Source organism: Hemiscyllium ocellatum, chromosome 38 (genome assembly GCF_020745735.1).
Source record: "Hemiscyllium ocellatum isolate sHemOce1 chromosome 38, sHemOce1.pat.X.cur, whole genome shotgun sequence".
Lineage (NCBI taxonomy): Eukaryota > Metazoa > Chordata > Chondrichthyes > Orectolobiformes > Hemiscylliidae > Hemiscyllium > Hemiscyllium ocellatum.
Window position 1 is genome coordinate 8,038,274 of NC_083438.1, and position 22,505 is coordinate 8,060,778.

Below are 22,505 nucleotides of genomic sequence, written 5' to 3' on the forward strand. Positions count from 1 at the left end.
TTCTGTGTACCCTACCTGGGGACTCCCCCAGAACCAAGTATAAAGCAGTAAACATTATCTCCTGCTGTGGAAGGACGATCTTTGTTGGTCTGAGTATGGACACAGAGCAAATTTATTTTAATGATAATTTAACCCCTGAAGACAACTAACTAGAATAAGTTAAGCAAGTAAATAAATGCGTTATGGCACAGAAAGGGGCCCATCAAGTCCAAGTTAGCTCTCTGTGCAGAATCACATATTCTCATTGTCCATTGGTCAAGTGTGTATACTTCAATGCCAGAAGTATAAGAAATAAGGTAGGTGAACTTGCAGAGTGGGTTGGTACCTGGGACTTCGATGTTGTGGCCATTACAGAGACGTGGGTAGAACAGGGACAAGAATGGCTGTTGCAGTTTCCAGGGTTTAAATGTTTTAGTAGGATCAGACATGGGGGTAAAAAAGGGGGAGGTGTGGCATTAGTTGTCAAAGATAGTATTACAGCAGTGGAATGGACGATGGAAGAGGACTTGCCATCTGAGGTAGTTTGGGCTGAGGTTAGAAATAGGAAAGGTGAGGTCACCCTGTTAGGTGTTTTCTACAGGCCTCCTAATAGTCCTAGAGAAGTAGAATATAATATTGCGAGGATGATTCAGGAAAAGAGTGAAGGTAGCAGGGTGGTTGTTATGGGGGACTTTAACTTCCCAGATATTGACTGGGAGAGCTATAGCTCAAGTTCATTAGATGGGTCGGTGTTTGTCCAATGTGTGCAGGAGGGTTTCCTGACACAATATGTAGACAGGCCAACAAGATGTGAGGCTATACTGGATTTGGTTCTAGGTAATGAACCAGGCCAGGTGTTAGACTTGGAGGTAGGTGAGCACTTCGTGGACAGTGACCACAACTCGGTGACTTTTACTTTAGTGATGGAGAGGGATTAGTGTGCGCCGCAGGGCAAGAGTTATAGCTGGGGGCAGGGAAATTATGATGCAGTGAGGCATGACTTAGGATGTGTGGATTGGAAAAACAGGCTTCAAGAGAAGAACACTAATGAGATGTGGGGATTGTTCAAGGAGCAGCTACTACGTGTCCTCGATAAGTATGTACCAGTCAGGCATGGTGTAAAGGGCCTTGTGAGGCAGCCGTGGTTTAGTAAGGAATTGGAATCCCTTGTGAAAGGGAAGAAGGCGGCATATGTAAAGATGAGGCGTGAAGGTTCAGTTGGGGCGATAGAGAGTTATAAGGTAGCCAGGAAGGATCTAAAGAGAGAGCTAAGAGAAGCGAGAAGGGGACATGAAAAGTCCTTAGCTGGTAGGATTAGGGAAAACCCAAAGGCTTTCTATAGGTATGTCAGGAATAAAAGGATGACTAGGGTAGGTATCGGTCCAGTCAAGGATAGTAGTGGGAAGTTGTGTGTGGAGGCGGAGGAGATTGGAGAGACACTAAATCAATACTTTTCGTCAGTATTCACTCAGGAACAGGACACTGTTGCTGACGTGAATATGGAGTCACAAATGATTAGAATGGATGGCCTGGAAATATGCAGGGAAGAGGTTCTGGGAATATTGGAGAGGATGAAAATAGATAAGTCTCCTGGGCCTGATGGCATTTACCCTAGGATCCTATGGGAAGCTAGGGAGGAGATAGCAGAGCCATTGGCCTGGATTTTTATGTCGTCATTGTCAACGGGAATAGTACCAGAGGACTGGAGGATAGCGAATGTGGTCCCCTTGTTCAAGAAGGGGAGTAGGGATAGCCCTAGTAACTATAGGCCAGTGAGTCTGACTTCAGTGGTGGGCAAAGCCTTAGAGAGAATGGTAAGGGATAAGATTTATGAACATCTGGATAGGAATAACGTGATCAAGGATAGCCAGCATGGTTTTGTGAAGGGCAGGTCGTGCCTCACAAGCCTTATTGAGTTCTTTGAGAAGGTGACCAAGGAAGTGGACGAGGGTAAAGCAGTAGATGTTGTGTATATGGATTTTAGTAAGGCGTTCGATAAGGTTCCCCATGGTAGGCTAATGCTAAAACTATGGAGGTATGGCATTGAGGATACATTAGAGGTTTGGATTAGGAATTGGCTGGCTGGAAGGAGACAGAGGGTAGTAGTTGATGGACTAAGTTCATCTTGGAGTGCGGTTACTAGCGGTGTTCCACAAGGATCTGTTTTGGGACCATTGCTGTTTGTCATTTTTATAAATGACCTAGAGGAGGGGCTTGAAAGCTGGGTGAACAAGTTTGCGGATGACACGAAAGTCGGTGGAGTTGTGGACAGCGAAGAAGGATGTGGCAGGTTACAGCGTGATATAGATAACTTGCAGAGCTGGGCAGAAAGGTGGTAAATGGAGTTCAATGTAGCTAAGTGTGAAGTCATTCACTTTGGTCGGAGTAACAAGAAGATGTATTACTGGGCTAATGATAGGCTACTTGGTAGTGTGGATGAGCAGAGGGCCATGTGTCCATGTACACAGATCTCTGAAAGTTGCCACCCAGATAAATAGTGCTGTGAAGAAGGCATATGATGTAGTGGGCTTTATTGGTAGAGGAATTGAGTTCCGGAGTCCTGAGGTCATGTTGCAGTTGTATAAGACTCTGGTGCGATCTCACATGGAGTATTGTGTGCAGTTTTGGTCGCCATACTATAGGAAGGATGTGGAGGCATTGGAACGAGTGCAGAGGAGGTTTACCAAGATGTTGCCTGGCATGGTAGGAAGATCGTATGAGGAAAGGCTGAGGCACTTGGGGCTGTTCTCATTGAAGAAAAGAAGGTTTAGGGGAGATTTGATAGAGGTGTACAAGATGATTAAGGGTTTAGATAGGGTTGACAGTGAGAACCTTTTTCCGTTAATGGAGTCAGCTGTTACTAGGGGACACAGCTTTAAATTAAGGGGAGGTTGGTATAGGACAGATGTTAGGGGTAGATTCTTTACTCAGTGGGTTGTGAGTTCATGGAATGCCCTGTCAGTAGCAGTAATGGACTCTCCCTCTTTATGGTCATTTAAGCGGGCATTGGATAAGCATATTGAGGTTATTGGGCTAGTGTAGGTTAGGTGGGCTTTGGTCGGCGCAACATTGAGGGCCGACGGGCCTGTACTGCGCTGTATTTTTCTATGTTTCTATGTTCTATAGGAGCCTTGAGTTCTGTGTTGAGCAGCACGACCAATGTTTATTCAGAGCTCCTTACTAATGCATTATGGGAGAGTTCCCTCTCTGGAATGCTGTTGCTCCCCCAGCCAAGTCCAGCATTTTGATGCATTTCCTTCATACGTTCCAGTAATATTTTCCCCCTGATCCGATCCCCTGGGTTCAGGATGTCAGCTGGGATGTTTATGAGCTCCCTTTCCCAATTTCTGATACTCTATCCTTTTGCAAATTCCCCTCTCAGCTCATGCAGTTGCTTTGCCAGTTCATTCGCAAATTGTTTAACTCTATCCTTGCCATTGCACATCTCCAGTCCTCCCACTGCCACACCCTCTGTCAGCTGCATAGTCCGTCCAGTCATTAATTCAAAGGGGAACTGCCCCGTTCCCTTTGCTGGGATTGACCTTAGTTTCATTCGGTTGGTGCAGAGTAATCTAACCCATCCCTGCATGTCTCTGTCAGGGCCTTAGTCAGACTAGCTGTCAGTGTCTGCTTCATTCCTTCTGCTGTACCTGAGCTCTGGGGGTGGTATGGGGAATGGGATTTCTGTTCAGTACCAAACAAGGCACATAGCTGTTTAACTACGTTCCTGTAACATGTGTCCCTTGGTCAGAATCTGCAGGGGAAACTGAGTAAACCTGCTTATTACGACCCAGCAGGATTTCTTTCCCTGGGATTAGGATGGGGGTATGTGTAAAATCCATCCATAATTGTTCCCATGGGCCTCTGAGTCCCTGCTGCTTCATCCATTTTATCCTGATTGTTTTCCCTGGCTCACACTGTGCACAGTCTACACCCCTTCGACAAAACCTTGCTGTATCTCTCCCTGTTCCAGGCCACCCCTGTAGTGGGTCATCTGATATTGTACTGTATCCTGCCCAAGATGGACCTGTCCATGGTATGTTTTTAATAATGTTTGTCTTATACAGTGTGGTGGCACTGCTGGATCATCCAGACTCTGTCTTGTCCTATTATTGCCCCACCCCCTTTTTCCCATTCCTCTTTCTCCTGTTGTGGGGCTATTTCTGGGAATGTCTTCAACTTTCCTTTCTCGCCTCTGTAGCGACTGCCACTTCCCCAAATGTCTGCACTGTTTCAGTCAGTATTGTACCTGCCTTACTCACATACTCACTGCTCCATTGTTGTGCAGTTTCTACTTTTGTGAGCTCTAATCTTCATTATCGCTATTTCACTGGGAAAGTTAGCTGCTTTCACTAACTCTCTGACCTGTTCTTCATGCTCTATGTGGCCCCCAGACAGGGTGATGTACCCTCACCAAGCCCAGGCCAACACATGGTCATGAACAATACCAAAGGCATGCAGACTGTCTGTGTATATGCTGACTCCCTGACCCCTGGCTAATGTCAGTGCTTGTGTCAGGGATTATGATGGTTCTAATATTTCTGGATAATTCTCCACAAAAGTCCTCCAATAATTAAGCAATCCTAAAATTTACCTTAACCCCTTCATGGTGTGCGCATGGATAGTTTTAAAATCATGGTCTTTCATTCTGCTGGGACTCTCCCCTCTCCCGTCCTGATTTGATCTCCCTGATATGATGTCCCAGGTACATCTCTCCCTACCTTGCCAATTGCACTCCCTGTGGGTTAATTTTAAGTCCGTCCTGGCTGACCTGACCCAATAGTCTGTTTAATATCCAGATATGTTCCTTCTCACCGACTGAGGTAATGAGGTGTTGGTAAGGCACACTGAGGTAACTGGATCCAGGTGTACTGTTTTCCTGCAATAATAAACACCAGCTTATTCTGGCATTCTGGGTACACAGGTATGGATTCGAACCCATTCACAATATCAAGAGCGGAGACTGCATCCTGTTGTGATTTCAATCCATTAAATATTGCGGCGAGGCTGGCTATTGTAGGTTATTCTTTAGTGGCAGATTTATTCAAGGAGGTATAATCAATAGTGAGATGGGATGAGCCATCCGGAGTCCGTAAATTAGTCCGGGATACTAACAGTCTGACTATTCCCTGCTTCTCTCAATCTGTCACTGTCACATTTACTGCCTCCTCAGCCCCAGCTTTAATGGATTCCTGTTTGTGTGGGGAGTGAGAGGGCCCTCTATCTTTACAGGATCTCCAGATAATAACCCACATTCCTGTTTGAGTTATCACACCACTGAGAGGGTCCGAAGTGTAACTCCCCAGATTCCCTGACTGACCCAGTCTCCCTGCAATGCAACTACTCTGGAGATGTCGCCTCTCCCTTCCTTCCTATCTCAGTCCTGGCTGGATCGTCCCCATGTTATATTTGGGGTCCCAACATCAATAATTACTTCTAACTGTTCTAAAATGGCAACTCACAGAGTGGTCCCTTCCTCAGTTTCACACTCCCATATCTGAATGCATTTTGTCACATCCGTGATCTGCATCAGGACAGGTTTGCTTCATCTGGCTCCCTCGGTTCCCCCTCCGACTGCTGTCTTTATATAGTTGCGGGGATTAGTGGTAAATCCATATCCGTAGCTGACGTGGATGCTCCTGTATTAACATCGTGTGCTGTTGGTCCCAAACAGCACATCAAGAAACGTTCCTGGGCTATGCATGTGTACACGTGAAGACAGGTCACACACAATGTGAACATTTATCTTCCTCTCTCTGCCTACGTTCCTTGGTTATGTGCCCTTTCCTGCTTCCTTTGTAACATTGTGGATCTAGTTCTGCTCCCTGTGCTGCAGCTATTCCCTGTGTTTCTGAGTTTGCCTCAGCTCTCATGGCCCAATTCAGAATGTGGTTAGAATTATCTCCCACTGGGAGTCCCTTGTTTATAATCACAGTTAAATGGGGTCCCATGTCATCTTTAAAATACATCAAACCTATTTCATCATCACAGGTTGGGGTTTGGTAATCCCCCATGGTCCTTGCACACCTCAGGCTTCCTCTCTGTATGATCCTCGATATTACCTTTGGGTCCCTGAGTCACCAAAGTTATTTTAGCCCATTCAGCCTGTCCCCTCCCCAGTGTGTCCCTGCAATATCTGTAAATGCCTGGAGACACTGATCGGCTGTGCACTGGGGGGAACTGGCTCACACCACCAATCTCTCATTGCAGGGACAGGTTCTGCTGTACACGTCGGGGCATCTTGGTCTGAAAGATCTTGGCCTGCACCATCTTCGGTGAGACTGTGTATCTCAACTAATTCATCCATATTCTCCCAATAAGGCCCATTATTACCATTTCTCTATCAGGCTGGGAGGTCATTCACCAACAACTGTCGTTCAGCCGGGTAAATGGTTTAGGTTTAGTTTCTGTCAGTTCCCTTTGTTGCTCCCGAATGTCTGTCCAAGTTTGAGCTTTGATGTACAGCGGTGCCAGAGACACTGCCTTCTGGGCCTTATAGAGCAGTGGGTCATCCCACCCATTGCAGACCCTCTGTCCATACATGGTCGCTTTGTCGTCTAACCTGTTCCAGTCAGTGTCACCATCCTCACTGCCTACTGAGGAGAGCGGGACACTAGGTACTTCCCTCACTGTAACTACCACCTGGCCCTTTGACTTTTAGGCCTCACGTCTGAGAGCCACCACCTTCACTTGTTCCTGTTTCTCATAATAATGTAACATTCCATCATTTCTGGAATAAAACAGAACAAAATGTGAATTTGGTTTTACTTGAAATATGACTAATTTGACAGTCACTTTACATATCAATAGAGGTGAAAATTTTACTGTGATTATTTAAGTGAATTTAAAGTGATCATATCGTGAAAATAACCCTGATAATCAATGACAATGAATGAACTGAATAATATGTGATGATTTGTACCAATTCTTGCATTGAAAATTCAACATCATTTTAATGCTTGCCACCCATTACGCCATGGGCATTGTTATTAGGGAATAAAGTAATGGAAGGATATCAGAGAAAACAAATACACTTTAACTTCAGCTTCACTGCAATAATGAACCAAAATAATATTTTCAAATGTGGTTGAACTACATAACAAATTTTCCAGTGTCATTATTGACTTGAGAACTATTTTAGTTTGCAAATTTCTTTGCACTAAGAATAATTGGAAATAAATTGTGATTATGAACTGACCATTTAAAATATACTTTAAAGAGAATAACCAGATATATTTTTGGAGGAAAATAGGAATGGAAATAAATATATATCCATTGGTATTAAAAGTTTTAAAATGCTTAGAAGTTGACTGGGATTACTTGATTGAGGGAGGCTGTATGATTATAAAGACTAATTCACCTTTTCCATTGCATTGTTGGTTTCACTAGAATCTGTTGTGGTCTAAGCTCTTGTTGTGTGCAGCGGACTGTCACTAATAGCTTAATTAACCTGCGAGTCTCAGATCAGGTTTCCTTTGTCTGTAAGTCACTCTGTAAGTGCGCAACACACCTGCTTTTCTGGGGGGACACAGAGATTCTTTTCAAAGGAAATAAGTGGCAGTTCATTCTGAAAATGGTTTCTCCCACACACCATCAACAGGGAAGTGTTTTTCTAAAGAATTCCAATCTCTATCTATAAATATGATGGTATATGGGTTTGTCAGTTTGTGGAGGATTCAGCCCCTTGCTTCTGAGCTGTTTTTATACAAGCAGTTGGTTCATTATGTCGTTGCCAAAAATGTTGGTTACTTTCCCCTTTTACTGTGATTCTGCAGGTTAGAATATTCTGTAAGTCAATAATATTCAATAACTGAACATTGAATGATTTTGACTCTAACAGAGCAGGGCCTTGATTGCAGCTAATTATTCACTTTTTTAATTTCCTGGTTGTGTTGAATGTTACAGAAAAAGGCTCTGAGCAATGTTTCCATTTACTTGTGTTGGAGTCACTGACAGCCACGTGGTCAGTCAGTTTCAGGCTGATGGATCAGTTTCTCTGTTCTATTAGATGGTGGTCACTTGCTCAGTTTCCGATGGCTCACCTCAGTGTCAGTCCATCAGCTGCTGAAACTCTCCATCCAGCATTTGTTCCCTCTCACCATGACGAATCCAATACAGTCCCAGCTTGTCTCCCACATTCCATCTTCACATACTGATGACCACCTCAGATTCTATTGTCTGTATCCTTGCAGCAAGTTGTGTAAGACACCTATTTTAGTTTAAACCTGATCTATATTATGTTCATGAAGAAAATTTCAAAATTTGGTTCACTGCTTTTAAACCTACCCGTGCCTTCACCCTGTCCTCCCTGTGTAGTTCCACACCTCCCTGAGGTATCTGCACTTATCCAATTCCAGCTGCTTGACAGTTTCTTATTATATTCTCCTCCATGTTGATGGCTTTAGTTTCAGCTGCCTTGAACCTAAACTTGGTAATTCTCTTCCCCCATTCCCTTCAATTCTCCTCCATTCTACAGGCTCTCCTTAATTTCTACCTGTTTGGTCAAGGTTTTGGTTTCCACCATTAAAACTGTCCCTTTGTAGCTCGGTAACAGTCCCGTGTCATCATTGCCGAACTGTTAATCCAGAGACCCAGGTAATATTCTGGGGACCCTGATTCGAATCCCATCACGACAGATGTGGAATTTGAATTCAATACAAATCTAGAATTTTAAGCCTATTGATGAAATTATTCTTAATTGTCAGGAAAAACCCATCTCAGTCACTGATGCCCTTTAGAGAAGAAAGCTAACTTGATCTGGCCTACATGTGACTCCTGACCCACATCAATGTGGTTGGCTCTTAAATGCCCTCTGAGTAATAAATGCTGCCCACAGCCAGTGGCACCTACATCCCAGTGAATGAATTTTAAACAAAGCGCTCAGTCCTTGGATCATGTGAGAAAGGAGCAGAAGGTGACCATTCGGCCCCTCGAGTCTGCTCCACCATTCAATAAGACCAGGCCTGATCTGTTAGTAATTTATATTCCCTCTCCCCCCAACAGCCTTAACAAGAATCTATCAACCTGTGTCTTAAAATACTCAGTGTGCCCAGCTTCTGGGGCAGGGAGTTCTAAAGTTGTACTGCCCTCTGATTGGAAACAAGTCTCCTCATCTCTGTCCTGAAAGGGTGAACACAATTTTAAAGCAGTTCCCTCTCGTTCAGCAATGGCCCACAAGAGGAAACTACCTTTCCACATCCTCCTTATCAAACCATTCAGGATCTTAGACACTTCAGTGATGCCACACCTCACTCTCCCAAACTCCAGCTGAAACAAACCCAGCCTGTCCAACCAATCAGCATTTTATTTTGGTCACGCTGGGTGTGAGTAGGGACGAAACGTTATGTTTATTGTGCAGTAAATGTGTTGCTTCACTTTGCGGTGTCTAAGAGTCAACATGAGCCAGACTAGCTTTCCTGTCTCACTGTATTGCATATATCTTACATTACTGTCGTGTTTCCACCTCCCTCCCTCCCTCCCTCGAACCAAAAATGGAGAGAGATCGAGAAAATCTGTTAGAAAATTGATTGTCACCTAAATGGTACTTAGTCTGATTGTAGAGACTGCATTGTAATTGAAGTAACCAGTTAATAAAAAAAATACTGACAAGATATCTTGAGAGGGGCTGCTGTGTTGCTGGTGGCAGTGCTGCTGGTTGGTATAAGTGAGGGGGTGAGTTCTGGGCTTTGGTGAGAAAGGTGAGCATGGGAAAGGCAAGGTGAGATTATTTTGTCTTCCTCAATAAGAAGCGGCAGAGATAGCAGTTAGGACAGTTTGGAACCATTTTAATCTTGCAGGCATTTATTTTTAATACTCATTTTGTGTGATGTGAGCGTCACTGGCTTGGCTAACATTGATCGCCTATCCCTCTGAATAGTTCCTGAGTTGTAGAGGAAAAGATAGCAAAGATGATTCTCGATAGGAGTGAGAGAGACGGGGTAGTTATCATGGGGCACTTAGACTTTCCAAATATTGACTGGAAACACTATAGTGCCAGTACTATAGATGGGTCAGTTTTTGTCCAGTGTGTGCAGGGGAGCTTCCTGACACAGTATGTTGACAGGCCAGTAAGGGGCGAAGCCATATTAGATTTGGTACTGGTAATGAGCCCGGCCAGGTATTAGACTTGGAAGGATATGAGCACTTTGGTGATAGCGATCACAATTCTGTTATGTTTATTTTAGTGCTAGAAAGGGATAGGTGTATACCACTGGGCAAGAGTTACAGCTGGGGGGGAAGGCAATTGCAATGCGATGAGGCAAGATTTAGGAAGCATAGGATAGGGAAGGAAACTGCAGGGGATGGGCACATGAGAAATGTGGAGCTTATTCAAGGAAAAGCTCCTCTGTGTCCTAGATAAGTATGTACCTGTCAGACAGGGAGGAAGCTATAGAGCGCAAGAGCCGTGGTTTACGAAGGAAGTGGAATCTCTGATCAAGAGGAAGGAGAAGGCTTAAGTTAGGTTGAGATGCGAAGGCTCAGGTAGGGCACTTGAGGGTTACAAGGTAGCAAGGAAAGACCTAAAGAGAGAGCTTGGCAGAGCCAGGCGGAGACATGAGAAGTTGTTGGCAAATAGGATCAGGGTAAACCCTAAGGCTTTCTATAGGCATTTAAGGAATACAAGAATGACGAGAGTAAGATTAGGGCCAATGAAGGATGGAGTGGGAAGTAGTGTGTGGAGTCAGAGGAGATAGGGGAAGCACTAAATGAATATTTTTTGACAGTATTCACTCTAAAAAACGACAGTGTTGTCTACGAGATTACTGAGAAACAGGCTACTAGACGACGTGGGATTGAGGTTCACAAGGAAAAAGGTATTAGAAATCCTGCAGAGTGTGAAAATAGATAAGTCTACTGGGCCTGATGGGATTTATCCTTGGATTCTCCTTGGATTTTCTGGGAAGCCAGGGAGGTGGTTGCCGAGCCTTTGGTATTGACCTTTAAATCGTAATTGTCTACAGGAATAGTGGCAGAAGACTGGAGGATTGCAAATGTGGTTCCCCTGTTCAAGAAGGTGTGTAGAGTCAGCCCAGGTTATCATAGACCAGTGAGCCTTACTTCAGTTGTTGGAGAAGGTTATAAGAGATAGGATTTATAATCATCTAGAAAAGAAAAATTTGATTAGGAATAGTCTGCACGGTTTTGTGAAGGGTAGGTCGTGCCTCACAAACCTTATTGAGTTCTTTGAGAAGGTAACCAAACAGGTAGATGAGAGTAAATCGCTTGATATGGTGTATATGGATTTCAGCAAGGCGTTTGATAAGGTTCCCCACAGTAGACTATTGTACAAAATGCAGAGGAATGGGATTGTGGGAGATTTAGAGTGTGGATTAGTAATTGTCTTGCTGAAAGAAGACAGAAGGTGGTGGTTGATGGGAAATGTTCATCCTGGAGTCCAGTTACCAGTGATGTACTGAAAGGGTCAGTGTTGGGCCCACTGCTGTTCGTCATTTTATAAACGACCTGGATGAGAGTGTAGAAGAGTGAGTTAGTAAATTTGCAGATGACACTAAGGTCGGTGGAGTTGTGGATAGTGACAAAGGATGTTGCAGTTACAGAGAAACATAGATAAGCTGCAGAGCAGGGCAGAAAGGTGGCAAATGGAGTTTAATGCGGACAAGTGTGAGGTGATTCACTTTAGTCAGAGTAACTGGAATGCAAAGTACTGGGCTAATGGTAAGATTCTTGGTAGTGTAGATGAGCAGAGAAATCTCGGTGTCCAGGTACACAGAACCTTGAAAGTTGCCACCCAAGTTGACAGGGTTCTTAAGAAGGCATACAGTGTTTTAGCTTTTATTAATAGAGGGATCGAGTTCCAGAACCATGAGGTTACGCTACAGCTGTACAAAACGCTGGTGCGGCTGCACTTCGAGTATTGTGTACAGTTCTGGTCACCACATTATAAGAAGGATGTGGAAGCTTCGGAAAAGGTGCAGAGGAAATTTACTAGGATGTTGCCTGGTATGGAGAGAAGGTCTTACGAGGAAAGGCTGAGGGATTTGAGGCTGTTTTCGTTAGAATGAAGAAGGTTGAGAGGTGACTTAATAGAGACTTATAAGATGACCAGAGGGTTAGGCAGGGTGGAAGGGAGAACCTTTTTCTAAGTATAGTGATGGCAAGTACGAGGGGGCATTGCTTTAACTTTAGGAGTGATAGATATAGGACAGATGTCAGAGGTAATCTCTTTACTCAGAGAGTAGTAAGGATTTGGAATGCTTTGCTTGCAATTGTAGTAGATTCGCCAACGTTAAGTACATTTAAGTCGTCATTGGACAAGCATATGGACGTACATGGAATAGTATAGGTTAGATGGGCTTCAGATTGGTATGACAGGTCGCCAAAACATCGAGGGCTGAAGGACCTGTACTGCAATGTAATGTTCTACGTTCTAATCCTTGGCACAACATCATAAGCTGAAGGGCCTGTTCCATGCTGTACGTTTCTATGTTCTATGTTCTGTAAGTCCAGATAATTCTCTTAGACTACAACACTCCCTCAGTAGTGACTGTCTGACATTGCAGCGTTCCCTCAGTACTGACCCTCTGGCATTGGTGCATTCTGTCAGTCCTAACCTCTGACAGTGCAGCGCTCCTCAATACTGATCCTCTGACAATGGACTGCACATTCAGTCCTGACCTTCTGACAGTGCAGCGCTCCAGCAGTACTGACCCTCCAACAGTGAGGCACTCCCTCAGTACTGACACGCTCCCAGTACTGACGAAGTCAAACAGTAGTGCTCACTCAGTAGTGGCCGTATGACAGTGCAGCACTCCCTCAGTACTGATCCACTGACAGTGCGGACCTCCGTCACCATTGATCCTCAGACAGTGTGGAACTCCCTCAGTAATAAGCTGCTGGCATTGCAATACAACCACAGTACTGACCTTCTGATAGTGCATCACTCACTCAGTACTGACCCTTGGATAGTGCTGCACTACCTGAGTGCTGTCCCTCCGACAGTGCTGCCCTCCCTCAGTACTAAACTCCTGACAGTGCGGCCCTCCCTCAGTACTAAATTCCTGACAGTGCGGCCCTCCCTCAGTACTGACACTCCAACAGTGCGGCCCTCCCTCAGTACTAAACTCCTGACAGTGCGGCCCTCCCTCAGTACTAAACTCCTGACAGTACAGCCCTCCCTCAGTACTAAACTCCTGACAGTGCGGCCCTCCCTCAGTACTAAACTCATGACAGTGCGGTCCTCCCTCAGTACTATACTCCCTCAGTACTAACCCTCTCACAGTGCAGCATTCCCTCAGCACCGATCCTCTGACAGTGTGGTGCTCCCTCAGTACTGATCCTCCAACAGTGCGACACTCCCTCAGTGCTTACCAACTGACAGTGTGGTGCTGCTTCAGGACTGACCCTCTGACAGTTTAACACTCGCTCAGTACTGAGCCTCTGACAGTGCAGCACTCTCTCAGTACTGACCCTCCAACTGTGCAGCACGTTCCCCCGTACTGTTTATCTGACAGTGTTGCGCTCTCAGTCCTGACCCTCGGACAGTGCAGCACTCGCTCAGTACTGACCTTTGACGGTGGAGCACTCCCTCAGTACTAACTCTCTGAGAGTGCAGCACTCCTTCAGTACTGACCCTCAGACAATGCAGCACACACTCCGTACTGACCTTTGACGGTGGAGCACTCCCTCAGTACTGACCCTCTCACAGTGTAGCACTCCTTCAGCACTGATTCTCCGACAGTGTTGTTCTCCCTGAGTAATGACCCTCCAAAAGTGCAGTGCTTGTTTTGTATTGACCCTCTCTGAGTGTAGCATGCCCTCAGGACTGATCCTCTGACAATCCGGTACTCTATCATTTCCGACCCACTGACAGCACGCTACTCCCACATTGCTGACACTCTGACAGTGTGGCCTTCCCCTCGGACAGACACGCAACAGTGCAGCCCTCCCTCAGTACTAAATTCCTGACAGTGCGGCCATCCCTCAGAACTAAATACCTGACAGTGCAGCCCTCCCTCAGTATAAAACTCCTGACAGTGCGGCCATCCCTCACTACTAAACACCTGACAGTGGGGCCATCCCTCAGTACTAAACTCCTGACAGTGCGGCCCTCCCTCAGTACTAAACTCCTGAAAGTGCGGTACTCCCTCAGTACTAAACTCCTGAAAGTGCGGTACTCCATCAGTACTAAACTCCTGAAAGTGCAGCCCTCCCTCAGTACTAAACTCCTGAAAGTGCGGTACTCCCTCAGTAATAAATTCCTAACAGTGCGGCCCTCCCTCAGTACTAAACTCCTGACAGTGCAGCCCTCCCTCAGTACAAAACTCCTGACAGTGCGGCAATCCCTCAGTAATAAATTCCATACAGTGCAGCCCTCCTTCAGTACTAAACTCCTGACAGTGCGGCCCTCCCTCAGAACTAAACTCCTGACAGTGCGGCCGTCCCATAGTTCTAAACACCTGACAGTGCGGCCCTCCCTCAGTACAAAACTCCTGACAGTGCGGCCCTTCGTCAGTGCTGACAGTCCTTCAGTGCGGCCCTCCCTCAGTTATTAAACTCCTGACAGTGCGGCTATCCCTGAGTGCTGTCACTCCAACAGTGCGGCATTCCTTCAGTACTGACACTGACAGTGCGGCAACTCCCTCAGTACTGAACCTTTGTCAGTACAGTACTCCCTCAGTACAATCACTCTGGCAGTGTAGCTGTCCCTCAGTACTGACCCTCTGATGGTGCAATGCTCCCACAGTACTGACCCTCTGACGAGGTGACATTCATTGAGGACTTAACCTTTGACAGTGTGACACTCCCTCAGTACAGACCTCCGTATGACCCTCCGACAGTGCAGCATTTCCTTTGTATGACTCTCCGACAATGCAGCACTCATCTGTACGGCCGTCTGACCGTGCAGCACTCCCTCTGTGCTGACCCTCTGACAGTGCAGCGCTCCCTCAGCACTGACACTACGACAGTTTTGTTCTCCCTCAGTAATGACCCTTCAACAGTGCAATGCTCGTTTTGTACTGACCCTTTGACAGTTTAACACTCCCTCAGTACTGACCTCTGACAGTGTAACACTCCCTCAATACTGATCCTCCCTCAGTACTGACCCACTGAGAGTGTGCATTGCCTCACTTCTCACCCTTTGACAGTGCAGTGCTCGCTCAGTACTCACCTCCGATAGTTCGGCACATCCTTTGTACTGACCCTCTGGTAGTGCACCACTCCCTCAATACTGCCTTTCCAAAAGTGTGGCACTCCCTCAGCACTGAGTGCATGGCAATCTGTCAGAGGATCAGTAATGAGGGTGTGCCACATTTTGGCAAGTCAGTGACAATGCAGCACTGCCCCATACTGACCCTCTGACAGTGAGGAGCTCTCTCAGTACTGACACTCCAACAGTGAGGCACTGTCTCCGTACTGACCCTTTGATTGTGTGGTGCTCCCTGAGTATTGACGCTCAAATAGCGTGCCACACTCTCAATACTGACCCTCTGACAGTATCCAACTGCCACACTACTAACATTCTGAGAGTGCAGCACTTCCATAGTACTGACCCTCCAACAGTGCAGCACTGCCTCAGTCCTGACCCTCCAACAATGCAGCACTCCCTCAGTACTGACCCTCTGAGAGTAAACCGCTCCCTCAGTACAAAATCTCTGACATTGGAGTGCTCCCTTAGCACTGACCATCTAACAGCGCAGCATTCCCTGACTACGAACGCTCTCACGTTGCAGCACTCCCTCAGTACTGACTGTTTGACATTATAGTACTCCCTTGGTACTGACCATGTGACAGTGCAGCAATCTTCTAGTAAAGACCCTCTGACAGTGTAGGTTTCCCTCAGTACTGACCCTCTGACAGTGCAGCACACCCTCAGTAATGACCCTCTCACAGTGCAGCATTCCCTCAGTATCGATCCTCTGACAGTGTGGTGCTCCCTCAGTACTGACCTCCGACAGTGCGACACTCCCTCAGTACTTACCCACTGACAGTGTGGTGCTGTCTCAGGACTGACCCTCTGACAGTTTAACACTCCCTCAGTACTGAGCCACTGATAGTGCAGCACTCCCTCAGTTCTGAACCTCCGACAATGAGGCATTTCGTCAGTACTCTCCCTTGGGCAATGCAGCACGCCGTCAGTGCTGACCCTTTGACAGTGCAGCACTCTCTCAGTACTGACCCTCCAACAGTGCAGCACGTCCCCCGTACTGTTTATCTGACAGTGTAGCCCTCTCAGTACTGACCCTCTGACGGTGTAGCATTCCATCAGTACTGACCCTCTGACAGTGCAGCACTCGCTCAGTACTGACCTTTGACGGTGGAGCACTCCCTCAGTACTGACCCTCTGACAGTGTAGCACTCCTTCAGCACTGACTCTCCGACAGTGTTGTTCTCCCTGAGTAATGACCGTCCAAAAGTGCAGTGCTCGTTTTGTGTTGACCCTCTCTCAGTGTAGCACGCCCTCAGGACTGATCCTCTGACAATGCGGTACTCCCTCATTTCCGACTCACCGACAGTGTGGTACTCCCACATTGCTGACACTTTGACAGTGTGGCCTTCCCCTGGGACTGACACGCAGACAGTGTAGCACTCCCCCAAGACTGACCCTCTGACAGTACAGCACTCACTCAGTACTGACCCTCTGACAGTACAGCACTCACTCAGTATTGACACTCTGACAGTATAGCGCTCCCACAATCCAGACCCTCTGACAGCGCAGCACTCTCACAATACTGACCCTGTCACGTTGCAGAGCTCACTTGGAGCTGACCTGCTGGCAGTGTAGCAATCTATTAGTACTGCTCCTCTGACAGTGCAGCTTTCCCTCAGTACTGACCCTCTGACAGTATAGTGCACCCTCACTACTGATCTTCTGACAGTACAGCGCTCCAACAGTACAGACCCTCCGACAGTGTGGCTCTCCCCCTGGACTGATCCTGTGATATTGTGACACTCCTTTGGTACAGACCCTGCGATAGTGCAGCACTCCGAAAAGTACTGATCCTCTAACAGCACAGCACTCACTACATACTGATCCTCTGACAGTGCAACAGTCCCTCGGCAGTGAGCCTCTGACAGTGCGGCACTCCCTGCAGACTGAACTTTGGACAGTGCGGCGTTACATCAGTACTGAACCTCTGACAGTGCAGCACTCACTCAGTACTGACACTCTGACAGTACAGCACTCAATCAGTAATGACCCCCTGACAGTGCGGTCCTCCCTCATTACTGACCTCTGACAGTGTGGCCTTTCCCTGGAACTGACACGCAGACAGTGCATCACTCCCTCAGTACTGATCCTCCGTCAGTGCAGAACTGCCTCAGTACTGACCCTCTGACAGTGCAGCATTCCCTTGGTACTGATTCTCTCACAGTATAGTGCTCCCTCAGTACAGACCCTCTGACAGTGGAGTGCTCCCTCAGTACTGACCCTCTCATGTTGCAGCACTCCGTCAGTACTGACCCTCTCATGTTGCAGCACTCCGTCAGTACTGACCCTCTGACATTGCAGCACTCCCTTGGTATTGACCCGCTGATAGTGCAGCATTCTTCCATTAAATAACCTCTGACAGTGTAGCTTTTACTGAGTACTGACCCACTGATATTGCAGTACTCATTCAGTGAAGACCCTCAGACAATGTGGAACTACATCAGTACTGACCCTCTGACAGTGTACCACTCCCTCAGTACTGACCCTCTGATGGTGCAGCACTCTCTCAGTACTGACCCTCTGACAGCGTGGCATTCCCTGAGGACTGAACCTTTGACAGTGTGGCACTCCCTCGGTACAGACCTCTCACAGTGCTGTTACTCCGACAGTGCGCCATTCCCTCCTTACTGACCGACCAACAGTGCAGCACTCCCTCCTTACTGACCCTCCGAGAATGAGCACTTCCTCAGTACTGATCCTCCGACAGTGCGGTGTTTTGTCAGTGCTGACCCTCTGCCAATGCAGCACTCCCTCAGTACTGACACTTTGACTGTGTTGCACTCCCGCATACTGAACCTCTGACAATGCTGCACTCCCCCGGTACTGACCCTCTAACAGTGCAGCACACACTCAGTACTGATCCTCTGACAGTGCAGCACTCTGTCTATGCTGACACTCTGACAGTGTGGAGTTCCCTCACTTCTGATCTTCCGACAGTGCAGCACTCCATTCGTACTGACCCTCTGACAGCGTGACACTCTCTCGGTACTGACCCTCTGACAGTACAGCACTCCCTCAGTACTGATCCTCTGACAGTGCAGCATTCCCTCAGTACTGACCCTCTGACAGTGTGGCACTCTCTCGGTACTGCCCCGCTGTCAGAGCAGCACTCCCCCATTAGTGACTCTCTGACAGTGCAGCACTGCACTGTAATGAAACTCTGACAGTGCGGTATTCCCTCCATTCTGACCCTCTGACATTCCGATGCACCCACAGTACTGACCCTCCAACAGAGTGGCACTCCCTCATTACTCACTCCCTGACAGTGTGCCACTCCCTCAGTACTGATCCTCTGACAGTGCAGCACTTCCTCGGTACTGACCCTCTGACTGTTCAATATTAACCCAGTACTGACCTTCCACAGTGCTGCACTCCCTCCGTACTGGTCCTCCCACAGCGCAGCACTTCCTCAGGACTGACCTTCCAACAGTGCGGGACTCCGTCAGTACTGACCCTCTGACAGTGCAGCACACACTCAGTACTGATCCTCCGACAGTTTAGCACTCCCTCTGTGCTGCCACTCTGACAGTGCGGCAATCCCTAGGTCCTGCACCCATTTCAGTGCAGCATTCCCTCAGTACTGACCCTCTGACAGTGTGACATTCTCTCGGTACTGCCCCTCTGACAGAGCAGCACACCCCCAGTAGTGACTCTCTGACAGTGCGACACTGTACTGTAATGAAACTCTGACATGCGGTATTCCATCCATACTGACACTCTGACATTCCGACGGACCCACAGTACTGACCATCTGATAGTGCAGCGCCTCCTCAGGACTGACCCTTTGACAGTGTTGCATTCCCTCACTACAGAACCTCTGACAGGGTGGCATTCCCTTAATAGCGCTCCCTCAATACTGACCCTCTGACAATGAAGCACTCCCTCAGTACTGACCCCCAGACAGTGCAACACTCCCTCAGTACTGACCCTCAGACAATGCAGCACTTCCTCACTACAGCACCTCTGATAGGGTGGCATTCCCTCAATGCTGTTCCTCTGACAATGTAGTGCTCCCTCAGTACTTATGCTCCGATAGTGTTGTGCTCCCACAGTAATGACCTTGCAACATGCAGCGCTCATTTTGCTCTGACCCTTTGACAGAGCAACTCTCCCTCAGTACTGAGGGTCTGGCAGTGTGGCACGCCCCAGTACTGATCCTCTGACAGTGCAGGTTTCCCTCAATACTGATCCTCCGACTGTGCAACATTAGCAGAGTGGCACTCCCTCAGTAATGACCCTCTGACACTGGAGTGCTCACTGCATAATGACCGTCTGACAGTGCAACACTCCCTCATTACTGACCCTCTCACAGTGCAGCACTGCCTAAGCACTGACTCCATGACAGTACAGCATTCCCTCGGTACTGACCCTCTGACAGTGCAGCACACACTCAGTACTGACCCTCTAACAGTGCAGCACTCCCACAGTACTGACATTCTGACAGTGCAGCACTCCCTCAGTACTGGCGGTCCGGCAGTGTTGCGCGCCCCAGTACTGATACTCTGACAGTGCAGGTTTGCCTCAATACTGATCCTCCGACTGTGCAACTTTAACTTAGTACTCACTCTCCACAGAGTGGCACTCTCTCAGTAATGACCGTCTGACAGTGGAGTGCTCACTGCATAATAACCCTCTGACAGTGCGACACTCCCTCATTACTGACCCTCTCACAGTGCAGCACTGCCTAAGCACTGACTCCCTGACAGTACAGCACTCCCTCGGTACTGACCCTCTAACAGTGCAGCACTCCCTCAGTACTGACCCTCTGACAGCACTCCCTCAGTACTGACAGTGCAGCACTCCCTCAGTACTGACACTCTGACAGTGCAGCACTCCCTCAGTACTGACCCTCCAACAGTGCAGCACTCCCTCAGTACTGACCCTCTGACAATGAAGCACTCCCTCAGTACTGACATTCTGACAGTGCAGCACTCCTCAGTACTTATGCTCCGATAGTGATGTTCTCCCACAATAATGACCTAGCAACAGTGTAGTGCTCATTTTGCTCTGACCCTTTGACAGCACTCCCTCAGTGCTGACCTCTGACAGTGCAGCACTGATCCTCTGACAGTGCAGGTTTGCCTTAATACTGATCCTCCGACTGTGCAACATTAGCAGAGTGGCACTCCCTCAGTACTGACCCTCCGACAGTGGAGTGCTCACTGCATAATGACCCTCTGACAGTGGAGTGCTCACTGCATAATGACCCTCTCACAGTGCAGCACTGCCTAAGCATTGACTCCCTGACAGTACAGCATTCCTTCAGTACTGACCGTCTGACAGTGCAGCACTCCATTCGAACTGACCCTCTGATAGTGCAGCACTCCCTCAGTACTGACCCTCTGACAGTGCAGCACTCCTTCCTAACTGACCCTCTGACAGAACAGCAATCCTTAAGTATTGACAATCCGACAGTGCAGCTTTTCTTCAGTACAGATCCTCTGACAGTGCAACACTAACGTATCAGAGACCCTCCAACAGTGTGGCACTCCCTCAGTACTGACCTTTTTTTTCTCTTTCTTAATGTTTTGTGGAAATATGGAGACATTGCGGTTGCAGATTCTGTGAAAGCATGAGAGAGACACACAATCCAAGCCCTGTCTGAAACTTTGCAACAGTCTATTCAGAGAGATGCACAGCATGGAAACAGACCGTTCGGCCGAACTTATTCATGCCAACCAGATATCCAATTTAATTTATTTCCATTTGCTAGCACTTGGCTGATATCCCTCTAAACCCTTCCCATTCACATACTCTTCCTGATGCCTTTTAAATGTCGCAATAATACCAGTCCCCATCATATCCTCTGACAGCTAACTGCATGCCCTTGATTAAGTGTTCAAACATTCATAGAGACGATGCAATCTCAAACAAACACCAACCTACGAAATGCTATCACTGTCATTTCCAACCCATCCTTTGGTTCTCCGTTACGCTGATTTGAACAGAGGTAAAGAAACAGTCTTAGTGACCATCCACTGTGACCTTGTAATAAAAGTTCCTTGCAAATCTCACTTGCATTAGATTACCACACCATCCAGTTGCCTGGAAGGTGGGGGTGAGCTGTGTTCTCCTGCTATAATCCTTGGTGTCCCACGTTGATTTTAGGGATGGAACTCCAGGATTTTGACCTGAACTATGTAAAGAGCTTCTTACTGGAGTGCCTTTTTAAAGTTGGGAAGTTATTATAGACCAGGAGGACCTGAGAGCTACTGTCTTGTCACAGAGAGAGGCCTGGTGGGTCACACACCTCAGGTGAGGGGCGAGGTTGAGAAGTTTGGGCCTTCATGGTAATTTCAGGCATGATAGAAATTGAGCCAACAATGTTGGCATCACGAACCAGTTAGCTGAGGTAACTGAGACCCCACTTTGTAGCAGAGGAATTCAATCCCTATAATTGAGCAAGCTTGGGAATTCAACACTAAAATCAACTTGTACGGACGCGCTGAAAACCTGAAACATCAATACAGAGATTGCTGAAGAAGCTAAGCATGTCCAGCAGCATCTCTGAAGGGAGAGGAGAAAGAGACAGAGTTCATCTTTCAATCCAGTGATTTCTGCGGAAAAGTTCCTTCAGAACAGACGGTTTTGAGGAAGGGTCACTTGAAATGTGAATTGTTCCTCTCTCTCTTCACCGTTGCTGTCTGATCTGCTGAATTTCCCAGCAATCTGTGCGGGTGTTTGCTTGAGAATTTGATCTGACCCAATCAATCATGTGTCACTGAGCAACTCAGTCTGTATTCATGCCCTGAGGTTGCTTCTGTTGAAAGTTGACAAACAGGTTTAAGGCTTTTAGGAGAAAATGAGGACTGCAGATGCAGGAGATCAGAGCTGAAAATGTATTGCCGGAAAAGCGCAGCAAGTCAGGCAGCATCCAAAGAGCAGGTGAATCTACGTTTCCGTCAATTCTTCTGCTCCTTGGATGCTGGCTGACCTGCTGCACTTTTCCAGCAACACATTTTCAGCTCAGGTTTAAGCCTTTGTAAGACATTGTATTCGGAGGGTGGGGCTGCATGGGAGAACAGATAAAGATTTACGGCACTTCACAAAGATCCTTATCAATGTAACTTTATGATGTTAATTAAGAAGGAACAGTTCAGATTTAACATTTCAGTTAATCAGCCAAGAGAAGTATATATGTCATCACAAAGACTTGTTGTAAAGACTGTACAGAACCGACCTTTAGTTACTATGTTTGTGCATTTTTTTTGTGAATAAATTCTCTGTTTGAAACTAATGTAAGTATTTTTTTTAGAGGGGAACCAAGCATCTTGAGCTTGTGGAGGCATTGCCCTTTTCCCTAATCTTTCTTAAATAAATGCTAGACAAGTTAGATACTCCCGAGTTATAGACATCA